We start from the raw sequence: 14,998 nt of genomic DNA, 5'->3' as shown, positions 1-14,998 counted from the left end.
GCATCTATCAAGGCTTAGCATGCCTTGCTGCCCACAATATGATACTAATATGTTAGGAATCTTGTTTGTCAAAATTAGTTTCATTGACGCCAAATTTAACCTCAACGTGATTTAATGTTTTTTGCCGAATTTATATTATGTTTAGCAAAGTGTGTAAACCTATGGAATAAGGATTTGGGGGTTTATAGTTCAGGGTAATAGATCTGGAAGGCAGTAGTTGACAAAACAATATTATACTGTACTTGTTAAAGCTCATATTAGAAATGTAGTCAAGATTGAAGAAGCTCTAAAAGGTAAGTTAAAGGAGAGAATACAAACCTGCTCTTGGTATGAGAGGAAGAATGCAGAAAATAGGTGCTCACTGTTAAGTTTTTTAAGTGTCTAAGGAGAAAAAAAATCTTAGGGGATTTTTTAAAGTGGAGTCATTTTGTAGGAAACAATGGTGCATTGAAACCTGCTGAGAAGAGTAGAGGGCGAAGAGAGGAAATAATTGGCATATTGTTGATCAGAGAAAGGACTCCTTGAAGGTTTAATATAGAGCAGCCCATTAAAGGGGACTAATAGTCATAGCACCTGCTCGAAGAATATTTAATCTCTCCTTAATCAGGGTTTGGCAGTGCCTTAAGGTGAGTCAACAATAAACTATAGAATATGCCAAGTTTATTTCCAAGTCATGTTCTTTCTATTTAGATTTGTAATTATGCCTATACTACTTCTCAGGTACTATGCCCTCTTGGGAAATGCCTTTCCTGGCTATGACACTGCGGCAAAGACTTACCCCAATCTCCAACCAAGTGCCACAAATTTAAGAGAGGGGTAAAGTTAAGCTGAAGGAATACAGCTCTAAAATGTTTGACTCAAAAAAAAAAATAATTAAAAAATTTAAAAAGAAAGAAAAAAAGGAAATGTTTGACTCGAAAGTAGCAAGGAGTAAATTGGACTTGTTTGGTAGTTAGGTGGAAGCTCTATTGACCCTATAAAATCACTTCATATAGCTGGTAGCTAATTCCTCCTGTTAAGATCTGCAGAGCTGAGAACTAGAACTCCAGCAAACGGGATCCCGCCCCATCAGCTCTTGTTCTTCCTTATGATCCTGTGGGAAAGTGTACTAGAGCTGAGCATGGGCCACCACACTGACGTACAGTCCGTCAAAAGTGTTGCACCAAGAGAAATAGGCAGTGCATGTTTACAAATCAGTTGGATAGTGTTTTTTTTTAATGGAGAAACAGAATAATTTAAAATTATTTTCATCATCCTGCAGAGTGGCCTACTTATTATTGACACACAACAAATAATTGCATTTATTGTCAGTTATACCATGACATACAGTGTTAGCTTCAGGTGTACAACGGAGTGATTTCACATTTACATATGATGCAAAAAGATCACCACAGTAGGTCTAGTTACCACCAGTCCCCAAACAGAGTTAATATAATATTATTAACTATGTTCCTCATATGGTACATTGCATCACCATGACTTATTTTGTAACTGGGGGTTTGTACTTCTTGATCTCTTTGACTCATTTTGCACTCCCAACTGCCCTCTTGTGGCAACAATCTGTTTGTTGTATATATTTATTAATCTGGGTTTTGCTTTGGGCTGTTTTGTATTTTAGATTCCACATACTTGTGAAATCATGTGGCATTTGTCTTTTCTGACTTGATTCCACTTAGCATGATACCCTCAAGGTCTAACCAAGTTGTCAAAAATGATAGGATTTCACTCTTTTTTTATGGCTTAGTAACATTCCGTTATATGTGACAAATGATAGGATTTCACATATATCTTTGGAAAAATACTCAGGTCCATTTTTTAATCAGTTTTTTTTGTTTTGTTGGGTTATAGGAGTTTTTATTTTGGATATTAATAGGTTTATGATTTGTAGATACTGTCTCCCATCCAGGAAGTTGCCTTTATTGTTGTTCCTGATGGTTTTAGCTTGTTAGAGTCCCATCAGTTTATTTTTTGCTATCTTCTTCTTGCCTTTAGAGATAGACCCAAGAAAAATCACTAAGATCAAAGAGCTTACAGCTTGTGTTTCCTTCTAGTTTAATGGTTTCATGTCATACATTCAAGCCTGTAATCATCTTGAGTTATAAACTAATCCAATTTCATTCTTTTAAATATAGCTGTGCAATTTTCCCAACACTTTATTGAAGAAGCCGTCCTTTCTCCCTGTATATATTCTTGGCTTCCTTGTCATAAATTAATTGCCATATATTCATGGGTTTATTGCCAGGCTCTCTATTCTCTTGTACCCATCTGTGTTCTGCTTTTGTGCCGATACCATACTGTTTTGATTACTGTAGCTTTGTAGTATAGTTTGAAATTAGAGTGATGATACCCTTTGCTCTTAAGATCATTCTGACTATTTACGGCCTTGTGGTTTCAAATAAATTTTAGAATTTTTCTCTGAAAAATGCTACTGGAATTTTGATAGGGATTGCATTGGGATTTTTTGTTGTTGTTCCTCTGAATAGTATATATATTCTAGACTCATGGATTAAATAATATCCTTTAAGTATCTATTTTTGTCTTCAGTTTCTTTTATTAATATCTTAAAGTTTTCAATGTACAGACTTTTCATCTCTTGGGTTAAATTTATTCCTAGATGTTTTATTCTTTAAATGCACTTGTAAATGGGATTGTTTTCTTAATTTCTCTTCCTGCACGGTTATTAACATATAGAAATGCAACAGATTTTTGTTTATTATTATTATTGTTGTTGTTGTTACTATTATTATTTTAAGTAAGTTCCATGCCCAGTATGGAGCTTACACTTAAGACCCTGAGATCAAGACCTGAGCTGAGATCAAGAGTCAGATGCTCAACTGACTGAGCCACCCAGGCACCCTTGTATATTAACTTTTTTAACAGTGATAAAATATACTTTTCTTTGTTAACTCAGAGGGCCATAAAAATTATTTCTAAAGTAGGTATCAGGCAAGTTAAAAGGTGCTTTAGAAGTCCAGTTACCTTGGAGTTTATTTAAACTGAGAGAAAAGGCCTTAAAGTTTTCATGCAATACATAGTTGGTTCTTTAAATAACAGTTGTGACAAACAGCAGAAAGAATTATGGAATGCTGCACTTGTGATCCATAGAAAACACTAACATTTTGGATTGTACAGAATTTAAGGAAATGTCTCAAAAACTTTTGAAATAATGTAGTAGCCAATATAGAGAGGCATGCCTTAGGTGGGCATAGGAATGCAGTTCAGAAAAGAGAAATATGGAAACTGGAACTACTCAATTTCTTCAAAATCACTGAACAAGAAAATCAGCATTGAACATACACATTGATTTTGCACACCTCTATATAGTACCCTGACTTAAACCCAACAGCAAAAGTTAAGACTCTCATCCTCTATCTTTGGTAAACAACTGCATAGTAAATCTAGATGACTTTTCCGTCAGATTTTACCAGGGAGTGGCCTTTTTAATTTTGTATTTTAAAAGAGGTCAGGTTTGGCACTTTTATACTCATGTCACCAATGTTAATATTTCTTGGGATTTCAGGAAAATTCATATTCTTTACAGATGATATAGCACAGACCAGAGCTCGGTCTTATTCAGCCACAGATTTCTCCAGTTTATTTTGTGCATCAGTTTGTGTAACAATCTCATTCATGTTGGTCTCCATTACCATCCCCCCATCACCATTTCTCCAAGAGTACTATGGACCTTGGGGCACAGGAGTGGCTCAGTTGACTAAGCATCTGACTCTTAGTTTCAGCTCAGGTCATGATCTTGGGGTCCTGGCATTGAGCTCTGTGTTGGGCTTACAACTCATCAGGGAGTCTGCTTGAGGATTCTCTCTCCCTCTGCCCTTCCCCCTGCTTGCTCTCTCTCTTTCACTCTCTCTCTCTCATCTTTTTTTTTTTTTTTTAAGGAATATTGTGAACCTTGTCTACATGGAAAATTAAACCCAGTTCAGAGACATTTTCAAAACACTTGTCTAATGTTTCCACAGGTACTTGAAGTAGATCCAAAATGTCAAGTTCACTTTCTGAAGAATACACACAAAAGACAAAACGTCATGTGTATGATGTTTGTAAACCAGTTTGTTGTCAGATTTTCCAGTTAACAATCCTCCTCCTTGGAAATTATAAACATTTTTACCCCTTAGATACCAAATGGAATGTCTCCCTGATGATTTGTTGTTGTCTATCTTCATTGTAAAGTTAGCAGAACATGGAGAGCCACGGCTTCCTGTGGTTGTTGAAGATGAGTGTCATCTTCATTACCAGGGAGCTAGGCTGACTGGGTGGGGGCCAGAGTGTGAGTCTCCTCCGGGGATCTCACCAGTGATCTTTCCCCATCCACTGTATATTAATTTGGTATCCTGTAACTTTACTGACTTTATTAGATCTAGCTGGGTTTTTTTTAGTGTTTTTTTTTATGAATTCTGTACTAGTATCTACAAATAGTACAGTTTTACTTCTTCCTTTCCAATTTGTGTACCTTCTATTTATTGTCTAATTGCTGTGGCTAAGATTTCCAATACTATGTTGAATTGAAGCAGTGAGAGTGGGAGTCCTTGTCTTGTTCCTGAACTTAGAGGAGAGGCTTTCAGGTATTTACCATTGAGTATGACATGAGCTATGGGTTTGTCATATATAGCCTTTGTTATGTTGAGGTACATCTCCTCTATACTTTGAGAATTTCCATCATAAAATGATATTGAATTTTGTCAGATGCTTTTTTTTTTGCATCTATTGAAATAATCATATTTTTATCTTTCATTCTGTTCCTGTGGTACATCATGCTGCTTGATATGTAGCTGTTGAACCATCCTTGAATCCCTGGGATAGATCCACTTGATCATAGTCTATGATACTAATAAAATATTGCTCAAATCAGTTTCTTAATATTTTGTTGAGGATTTTGAATATCAGAACTATTCAGCTATAATTTTCTTGGGACATCCTCATCTGATATTATTGTCAGGGTAATATTTCCCTTGAAAAGTGAGATAGAAGCATTCCCTGCCCTTCAGTTTTTTGGAGAAGTTTGAGGAGGATATATTTTTTAAATTATCTCTGAATGTTTGGCATAATTGAAGCTGTTTGGTCCCAGACTTCTGTTCAGATGTTATTGATTACTGATTCAATATCCTTACTAATAACTGGTCTATTCACATTTTCTATTTCTTTATGACTCAGTCTTAGAAGATTGTAAGTTTCTAGGAATTTATTCATTTCTTTTAAGTTGTCCAACCTGTTGGTATTTCATTGTTCATAGTAGTCTCTTATCTTTTGTATTTGTTGTATCAGTTATGACTTCTCTTGGATTTTTTTTTCTTTTGAGGACTTTTATTCGCTTGGTGAGTCTAGATAAAGGTTTGCCAATTTTGTTTATTCATTCAAAGAACCAGCCTCAGGATGCCTGGGTGGCTTGGTGGTTGGGCATCTGCCTTCAGCTCAGGATGTAATCCTGGAGACCCGGAGTCAAGTCCTGCATTGGGCTCCCTGCATGGAGCCCACTTCTCCCTTTGCCTATTTCTCTGCCTCTCTCTCTCTCTGGGTCTCTGTGTCTCTCATAAATAAGGAAACAGAATAAACAAAATCTAAAAAAAAAAAAAAAAGGAACCAGGCTCTTAGCCTCATTGGTCTTTTCTGTTGTCTTTGTAGTCTCTATTTTCACCCTGATCTTTAGTACTCTTTGGACTTCATCCTTCTTTTTTTAGTTTCTTTAAGGTGTTTCCTTATTGATTTTCTGTCTGAACAATCCATCCATTTATGTAAGTGAGGTGTTAAGTCCTCTACCATTATTGTATTGCTGTCAATTTCTCTCTTAAGTGTGTTAGTATTTGCTTTATACATTTTGGTGCTCCTATGTGGGATGGGTATATGTTTATAGACATTATAGCTTCTTGATAGATTGACCCTTTTATCATTATGTAGTGCTCCTCTTTGTCCTTTTTTTTTTGAACCTGTTTTAAAGTCCATGTTGTCAAACCTGTATATGACCATACTAGCTTTCTTTTGTTTCCTTTTTCATGCAATATTTTATTCCATCCTTTTGCTTTTAGTCTGCATATGTCCTAAAATAAGTCTCTTGAAGGTATTTTAAAAAATATTTTATTTATTTATTCGTGAGAGACACACAGAGAGAGGCAGAGACACAGACAAAGGGAGAAGCAGGCTCCCTGCAGGTAGCTTGATGCAGGACTGGATTTCAGGACCCTGGGGTCATACCCTGAGCCAAAGGCAAGATGCTCAACCACTGAGCATCCCCTCAGATGCTCAAGAGGCATCCCCTTTTGTAGGTATTATATAGATGTGTCTTTTTATCTATTCAGCCACTCTGTTGTTTTGATTGGAGAATATAACCTATTTATATTTAAAGTAATTATTGACAGATATGTGCTTGTTAATTCCTTACTGGCTATTTTCATACCTCCTCTCTGTTCCTTTCTTTTTCTTTCTCTCCTGCATTGTTGTTTGATGACTTTTTTTAGTGTTATGTAATTAGATTCTTTTCTCATTTTCTTTTGTGTGTTTATTTATTTATTTATTCATTTATATATTTTTTGCTTTGTGGCTGCTAGGCAAGGTTCATATGTCATCCTATGTATAACAGTCTATTTTAAGTAGATAGCAATTTAAATTTGAACACATTCAAAAACCATTTTTGCTCCTTGCCCCATGCTTTATGTTTTTGATATCACATTTTACATCTCTTCATTTTATGTATCCCTTAACTAATTATTGCGGTTTTAGATAATCTTAATAGTATCTTTATAAATGATTAATCTATTGCTTTACTATGTTTATCTTTCTAATGAGATTTTTTACTATTGTATGTTTTTTTGTTATTAATTAGTTCCATTACTTTCTGGCTTAAAGAAGTCCTATAACATTTGTTATAAAGCTAGTTTAGAAGTGATAAACTTCTTTAGCTTTTGCTTATCTGGAAAATTCTTTATCTCTCCTTCAATTCTGAATGATAACCTTGCTATTTTTTGTTTCAGGTTTTTCCTTTCAGCACTTTGAATATGTCCTGCCACTCTCTTCTAGCCTGCAAAGTTTCTGCTGAAAAGTCTGCTGATAGTTTTATGGGGTTTTCCTTATCTATAGAAATTTGTTTGTCTCCTGCTTTTGCAATTGTCTCTTTAACTTTGGGTATTTTAATTATAATGTGGTTGGTGTGGTTCTCTTTGGGTTCATCTATTTTGGAGCTCTCTGGGCTTCCTGAGTCTGCATATCTGTTTCCTTCCTAGGCTAGGAAAGATTTTAGCCATTATTTCTTTAAACAGCTTTTCTGCTCCTTTCTTTTCTCTTTTTGGGGCTTTTATAACACAGTTAATCTGCTTGATGTTGTCCTGTAGGTCCCTTCCATTGCCTTCATTAAAAAAAAATTATTTTTTCCTTTCTTCTGCTCTGTCTAGGTGAGTTCTGTTGCTTTGTCTTCCAGCTTACTGATTTTACAACTTCATCCAATCTGCTTTTGATCCTTTCTTGTGTATCTTCAGTTCAGTTATTGTGTTCTACAGTTCTATGATGTCTCTTTGGTAATTCCTTGAATTTTCTCTTTCTGCTGAAGTTCTAAATGTGTTCATTCTTCTCCCAAGATCAATGAACATTTTTATGACCATTAATTTGAATTCTTTATCAAGCAGATTATATACCTTTGTATCATTAAGGTCTTTCTGAGGTTTTCTTTGGTTCTTTCATTTGGAACATATATCTCTTTCCCCATTTTGCTTGACTCTGTTGTTTCTATGTATAAGGTAAAACAGCTACCTCTGTCTTGAAGGAGTGGCCTCATTTAGATGATGAAACTTTATATTCAGCCTGCCCTAATTCTTGGTTGTTTCTCAAACCTTTGTTATTGTCTAAACCTCTTGATTTATTTTTGATACATCCTTGTTGAGGGTGTGCTGAGACCTGTCCAAAGTGACCATTCCAAGGGGAGGAATCTTACTCAGCCTCTAGTTTCATGCCGATTGAAAGCCTAACTGAAGCAGCAGCTTTTAAAGTATGCAAATATATATACCATCCTATGGGCCCAGAATTGTAAACACAGCTGGCTTCCAGGAGATCTGGATATGTATCCCAGGCAACAATTGTAAAAATTGGAGAAGTGTAGAAATAAGTGTAGAAACTCCTTTCTGTAAAGTCTCCACTCTCACAATATTGTAGCAATGCTAGAAGGGTATGCAAAGATTGTTTGTCCCTGATTATCTTCCCATGGGGGCGGGGGGCACTTTGTTAGCCTCTAGATGTGTGGGGAACCTGAAGTCTGTCTCTCAGGTTGAAGTTCCAGGCTAAGTAAGTAGGCCTTTTCACAGGAAACTGGGGTTGTATTTCAGTCTGCTGTCTGTGTAGTGCCCTGGGTATTGTGGCCTGCCAAGAATAGTCTTTCCCATTGTTACTTTCTGAGGAGCTGAGGAATGCCAGCCCCATTGGCCACCAGAGCCAGACAATCAAAGATATCCCTTGTGGAGTGTGAATGCCTTTTAGCTTTAGTGAAATAGAGGTAGAGTGACAGGGCTCACTCACTGGCTTCAGAACGGAAGTGGGAAAATGTCTTGTTTTGATGGTGTCCTATGGGCTTTAGGAATACAGTGAAAGAGTTCCTTATCTCTGTGCATGCACCTGCTTTAGGCTGGGAGTGGATGAATGCCATGAGTGCTTCCATTCACCAGCCCTAGCCAGGGAGCAGGGGATGTTACAACTTCCCATGCTTGTTGACTTTAGGGAGCAAGAGAATGCCATGATGGTTCATACTTGGCTGCCCCAGTGAGGAAGTGGGAGAGTGCTGCAACTACACATACTCTCTGGCTTCAGCAAGCAGCAGGATAGTGGTGTAAATGCCTGCCCCTCCTGTTTTATCAAGGTTGCAGGAGGTGCCATGTCCAAGCTAGCTTACCTGTGCATGTACCATTGGCTTCATCTCCGGGGATAATTTCAACTGTACCCTGTTTCTCCAGTAGATACTTTTAGTTAGAAAATGCATTTCTTTTACATATAGTAAGTGTTTTTTAAACTGCTCTTTTTTCCTCAGGGTTAGGGGCAAGTGAGATTGTATGCAAGCCCTTCAGGAAGGGAATTTCAGTTTCCTTCGGCACTTTGAGACCTCTGAACAATCAGCCCTGTTGATTTTCTAAGCTAGATGTGTTAGGGGCTCATCTTTGTCGTGCAGATCCCAGGGGTTGGGGTGCTTGATATGGAATGCTAACACCTTGCTCTTCCAAGAGAAATGCCAGACTGTTGAAATTCCTCCTTATTGTATGTTGTTCAATTGGGATTGGGGTTTTTGGTAATCCCATCTCTATCTCTCCTACTGGTCTCAATGTGGTCTTTTTGCCTTTTTTTTTTTTTTTTTTTTTAGAGAAGCAGTTGATGTAGTTTTCAGATCTTTTTCAAAGGGAAATGATCCATATGTAGCTATAGATTTGGTGTGTCTGTGGGAGGAGATGAGTTCAGGATACTCCTACGCTGCCATCTTCAGGATAGTATTTTGGTTATGGGGTGACAGCTGACTGATGTGGATGCTGGTATGGGCTCTCTGGTGGTGAAATAATTGAGCCATTATGCTGTTATACAATATTAGGTTATTTTACTGCAGTATTTGTTCCCGCCTCTTCACAACAAGCCAGAGTCCTTATTTGTTTACAAACTGTCTGAAGCCTGAAGTATATAAAAGGAAAAGGAAAGAAAAATTGTGCAATAGAAGTCAGATAGACTTTTATCAAATATTTGGGGTCTTTAATGCTTGGGATTTAAAAGAGAAATTTGCTGGAAAGTCCTCAATAAAGATAAAGTCTATGCATACTTGGATAATTTTTTTTTCTCTTTATGGCATGATACTTTGCCACTGATACTATTTAGTCTTTGCAAATGCTAGTATATGAAATAGGAGGAAAGTAAACTTCTCAATTGGACAGCATCAAAAGTATAATGAAAAGTATAATGCCTTTCAAAATTTGCAGCCTAAATAAGATGGTAGCTGGGATTTGAGATACAGATAATATGAAGGAAAGATATCTTCAGACAAAAATTTATACTTGGCTAAAATGAAAGCTTTGGAGTTTCAGAAGGGAAAAAGAGAGGAGCTGCAAAGAAAAAAATGTCAAACGTCAATTTTATTTCTTTTTTTAAATTTGTATACACTTATTTTTAAAGTTGACTTTTTGTTACTGAGTTCTATGAATTTTGATAAATACAAAGGCTTGTGTAAATGCCACCAACTGAAGATATTCAAATATTACTCATCCCTCAAAATTCTCTCCTTGCTTTCCTTTTGTAGTATAACATTCCCTCACAGTCTGACCCTTGGCAACTGCTGTTCTGTTCTCTTCCTTTATCAATTATATGCTGATAGTATCACCATCCATAAAACAACCATTAACAACTAAAGTCTTAAAATACTTCAAAAGTTGAATTTGACTTTAGGTAAATGTTTTTGCAGAGCAATATTATAGAATGAGAAATTTAAAAGGATTTCAAGCATAAAACAACCTGGAATTCTAAGGCAGAAGTTCAGTAAATGTGAGTTTGTGGCTAAATATATATATATATATATATATATATATATATATATATATTAAAACCTGTTCATGCCAACTTAAAATGAAAAACTTCAGGTATCAACTTAAAATGGGACTGGGTACATAGTAATTCAAAATTATTTTTGAGGAAAAGTGAACAAAATATTGAAGACCAGTCAAGTAGAAGATTGGTCCTTCTTTGGAGAATTGCTTCGTCAGTGTCTCCTCCATCCTCTCCTTGATCCTTCTGTTTTCCTTCCATACATCTGAATATTTCTTCCCTTAAGAACTTTAATAATTTGTATTTAGATATCCATTTAATAATTAATATGTGTCTTCCACAGATGTTCAGATATATTGCTTTACCGATCCAATCTCTCAATTTAGGACCAAACCTGGGATCCTTGAGGGCAAGGACCACATCTTTATATTCCCAGGGCCTGGTACTGCACCTAACATATGATAATTTGCAGAAAGTGTTTTGTTAAATGTGTTAAATGATGAATAAAGTTGGGAGAGGAGGATGTTATGAATCCCTAATAAGTTGAGGGAGAACCTTGTGGGCACCATTGAGTGGTTAGCCAGTTATCAAACTGTCCGCCAAAATTTCATGCTCATCCTCTCATAACTTGGAGTTTTTGTGAGAAGACAGTGACCCCTCCTAGGACTACATTTCCCGATCCATTGCCAGGGCTTGTGGACAGGAAGACGCCTGTAATTTCTGGGCCTGCTTTTGTTTTGAATGAAGGCATCATGCCTTCTCTCTTCTCTTTCTGCTTCCACTGATGGGATGGACAGGTCTCTCAGGCCCTGGGAAATGGTATATGCATGAAATATAAACATTTGTAGCCCTGAGTCTTTGAAAATTGGGGTTTAGTTTTTGGTTAGAGCAGCTAGCCTAAGCACAAAGCCCAATGCCTTTTACTGCCTAAGGGAAGACCAGATCCATGTCTGTTTAGAAATAACAGGGATGCCTGGGTGGCTCAGTGGTTGAGCACCTGCCCCTGCCTCAGGGTGTGATCCTCAGTCTCAGGATCGAGTCCCACATCCAGCTCCCTGCCTGGAGCCTGCTTTTTCCTCTGTCTACATCTCTGTCTTTCTCTCTCTGTGTCTTTCATGAGTAAATAAATAAAATCTTAAAAAAAAAAAGAAATAACAGACATACACACTTGCCTCAGCAGCAACAATAAAAATAATAAAGGAGGGTTGGGATAGCCAAGTCTCCAGTGAATAAATGAATAAGATTTAGTAGCTTAGAAACTTAAACATTTCAACTAGGAGCTCTATCAAAAAATTAGACTGAAATAAGAAAAACAAAAAACATATGAAACAACTAGTCTAGTCTTACCAGTGGGAATCCAAACTATAGCATTCTATATGGAAAAGAGTAAAAAGAAGAAACATCAAGATAGCCTTTACATTTGTTAAAAAGAAGTAGGTGGTAGTTGTCAGGAGTTTGTGGCATCGAGCAAGAAACAGACCAGACAGTATTGTTGAAAGCCTGAATGAATATTTCTCCTGTGTTGATTAAATATTGTGAAGGTCATATTTCCACTGCTCGATACATGCTTCCAGGCTTTGGGGAGTATGTCTAAATGCAACTTTGAAAGTCTCCTCCCTTCCTTTTCTTCCTTCCTTCATTTAAAATAGGAATTGAGTAAAGAGAAAAATTGCAGTTGGGTGTTTAAAAGCTGAGAACGTCTCTCTGGCTCAGATGAATAATGGTCCATTCCATATACTTTGAAAAACTGAGCCAGGGGAATGAAAATGACTTCCATGCTCTTCCATATTTCATCCAGGTGGTCAAGAAACAACTATCTACAATGGACAAAGTGCTTTGGGGAATGACACAGTTTGTTCTTAGTAAGCTCATAATACAAGTGTGTGTGTGGGGGGTGGGGGTGGGGGGTACAGTAGAGGGGAAACACACTCGTGAGCACAGAGAGTTAAGTGATGTAGCCATCTAGGATTGCTCTGTGACTTTATGAAAAACTCAGTTTTTCTTCCTCAGATTCTTTTCTCTGGGGAAGAGGGTCAGGACTCACTGGCTTCAAGGCAATTTACAAATGCCCTTGGGAAGCTGACATCTTGGCCACCTGGGATTACAGAAAGCAGTGAAATGGATTGTCCTGCAGAAGCATGGCTGATTGTGAGGGTACGAGCAATAGAAAGTCTACAGGTCTAGGTTTGCTAAGTATAGATGAAGCTGACAGCTTCACTTCATGCTCCTGGAAAACTTGAATTTGAGGGCTGAACGTTATGCTGAGCTCTGGGAGATGACTTAGCTGATTTTCATGAATCATGTCCCTGTAAGTATTGTGAGGCACAACTTTTGGGTCAGTGTGACATGCTTCATTTGCTAGGTGGCTTCTTTGCTCATTGCTTTCTAATATTTAGAAACATAAAACACATTGTATCCTGTTGCACCCAGAAAAAAAAAACAAAAAACACTGTCCTATAGCTGGAGAAGGGGCAAGTGTGAGGAGGAGGAATTTTTGACTTCAGCAGATGGACCTAGACAGGATGTTACTATTGTTAGTTTGAGGGGTCCACCAAAACCCAGATTTAGTCATCACAGCTTTCCAATTTTCTTTATTTCTTTGCTTTTTAAAAAAGAGTCTTTCTTTTTAATTACCTAACCCATGTCATACGTAGTCATCATGCCTGAAATTCAAGGCATGTAAATTAAATGCCTTGAAAGAGAAAAATTAGGTCCATAAGGAACTCAGAGAAAAAATAATTCTGAATGAGACCAATCAGCTGAGACTTTAAGGAATAGGTAATAATTGATCTTGACTTTGAAAAACAGGAATTAAAAAAAAAAACTTCACTCTGTATAACACACAGACAGGAACGTGCATGAACCTTAAGTATACAGGTAGAGGAGTTGTTTTGAAGTGCCTTTTGAGCACCCTGAAGTCATCATGCCTCCTCCCAGTCCGGTCTCTCCTTCCTCCCCAAAAGTAACCATTGTGACATTTAACAGCACACGCTAGTTTCATCCATACCTGAACTTTATATAAAAGTATAGTCATGCAGCATGTAATCTTCCATGTTGGGCTCTTTTGTTTTAATATTTTGTTTCTAAGGGTTGTTGCATATTATAGCTTTTCATTAATTTTGATTGTTTTGTGCTGTTCCATTTGATGTATATACTGCCCTTAGGTACCTGAATGTTGATGGTAAGTTTGCTTTCACTTGCATTTGGTTCTTACAAATAGCAATGCTAAGAAAACTTCTTTTACATGCTTTTTAATGCACGTGTATATAGATTTTTCTTGATGTATATCTGAGAATGAAATGGTTGGGCCATAGAGTATGCCTATGATTAACTCCACTTGATTTGTCAAACTGTTTTCCAAGGTGGTTATTGAACAGATTTAACAACAGCAGTGAAAAATTGTGGAGAAGAGAATTAGAGACAAAAAATTTCATGGTGAAGAGGCAGAGAGATGAAATAGCCTGTCATCCTCTAGGACCAGGCATGTTTTAGGGTGGCTAGGGTTTTGAGTGTATGAGGGTTACACTAATAGATAAGTCACACTTTATAGGCAGGGAGAAGAATATGGAGAACTTGAATACATTTCTTGGAAATTGGGACTTTGTTATAAGTCATGGGACGTCACCAAAGAAACTGAGGTAGAGGAGTGACGAGATTAATTCTGTACCTTAGGAAGAGGAGTCAGTATGGACTGGATGCTGGGTAAGATGGAAAATGAGATTCTGACTTAGGGATTGAGCGTGGAAATCAAGAGCTATCTAGGAGAGAGAATAGCTGAAGTTCCCATGAGTAAGTGCTATCCCTTTTGTAAATCTGGGCCCTTTTTCTTTGAAATTTGCTCTACTTTTCCCTTCTCTTCCCTTTAACAACTATTACTGTGTACTTCTGTCATCATTCCTTAATTTATTTACTCTTAGTAAGATTTTTATTCTAATAGTATGAACTGCTGTGGTTTTAAGTAGAGATGAGGTGGCAGTGAAAAACAACTAAGGATGGATGTATCTGTAAGGAATGTTAGGTATAAGCAAGGGGTTACCCAGGAGCCTTTGATTTTAAATAGTACTCTGTAAAAACTGCTGTCAAAAAGATGCTGTAAGACCTTATGATTTTTAGTCCGCATACCCAAATATTGAGAAAAGCCCTGTCAATATGCAGAGCTCTGTTTATAATTTTTAATAGGAAAGGCTTCCCAGTCTAAGAATAATTTGTATGAAACCATATTAACCATTGATCACCAGAAGACCAATTTAATCTGATTGCTTTATGATGGTATTAGCACACTGCTAAGGGGACCAGATGGGTCAACAAAGAAGTACATAATTATGTGGCAAAGAATGAGTTCTGTCAATCAGTTTTTTTCTAGCAGCACAGAAAAATACATTAACACCACTCCCCTGCCTCCCAGCCCCCCATGTCAAATGCCTGACATTACTCCTGTTTTTCAACACAAATCTGCCATCATTTAATAGCTTTGGGGTTTGGGCTCAATTAGTTTCAA

The 14,998-nt window shown here is 37.1% G+C and overlaps 1 pseudogene; it reads right to left on the bottom strand.

Moving 5' to 3' along the window:
* Nucleotides 1-3,440: 3,440 nt before the first annotated feature.
* Nucleotides 3,441-4,245, bottom strand: LOC129514499 (AP-3 complex subunit sigma-1-like; annotated as a pseudogene).
* Nucleotides 4,246-14,998: the final 10,753 nt, after the last annotated feature.

Source organism: Nyctereutes procyonoides, unplaced genomic scaffold (genome assembly GCF_905146905.1).
Source record: "Nyctereutes procyonoides isolate TBG_1078 unplaced genomic scaffold, NYPRO_anot_genome, whole genome shotgun sequence".
NCBI classification, from domain to species: Eukaryota; Metazoa; Chordata; class Mammalia; order Carnivora; family Canidae; genus Nyctereutes; species Nyctereutes procyonoides.
The sequence above is the reverse complement of the archived record's forward strand: the minus strand, read 5'-3'. Positions and strand labels throughout refer to the sequence as shown.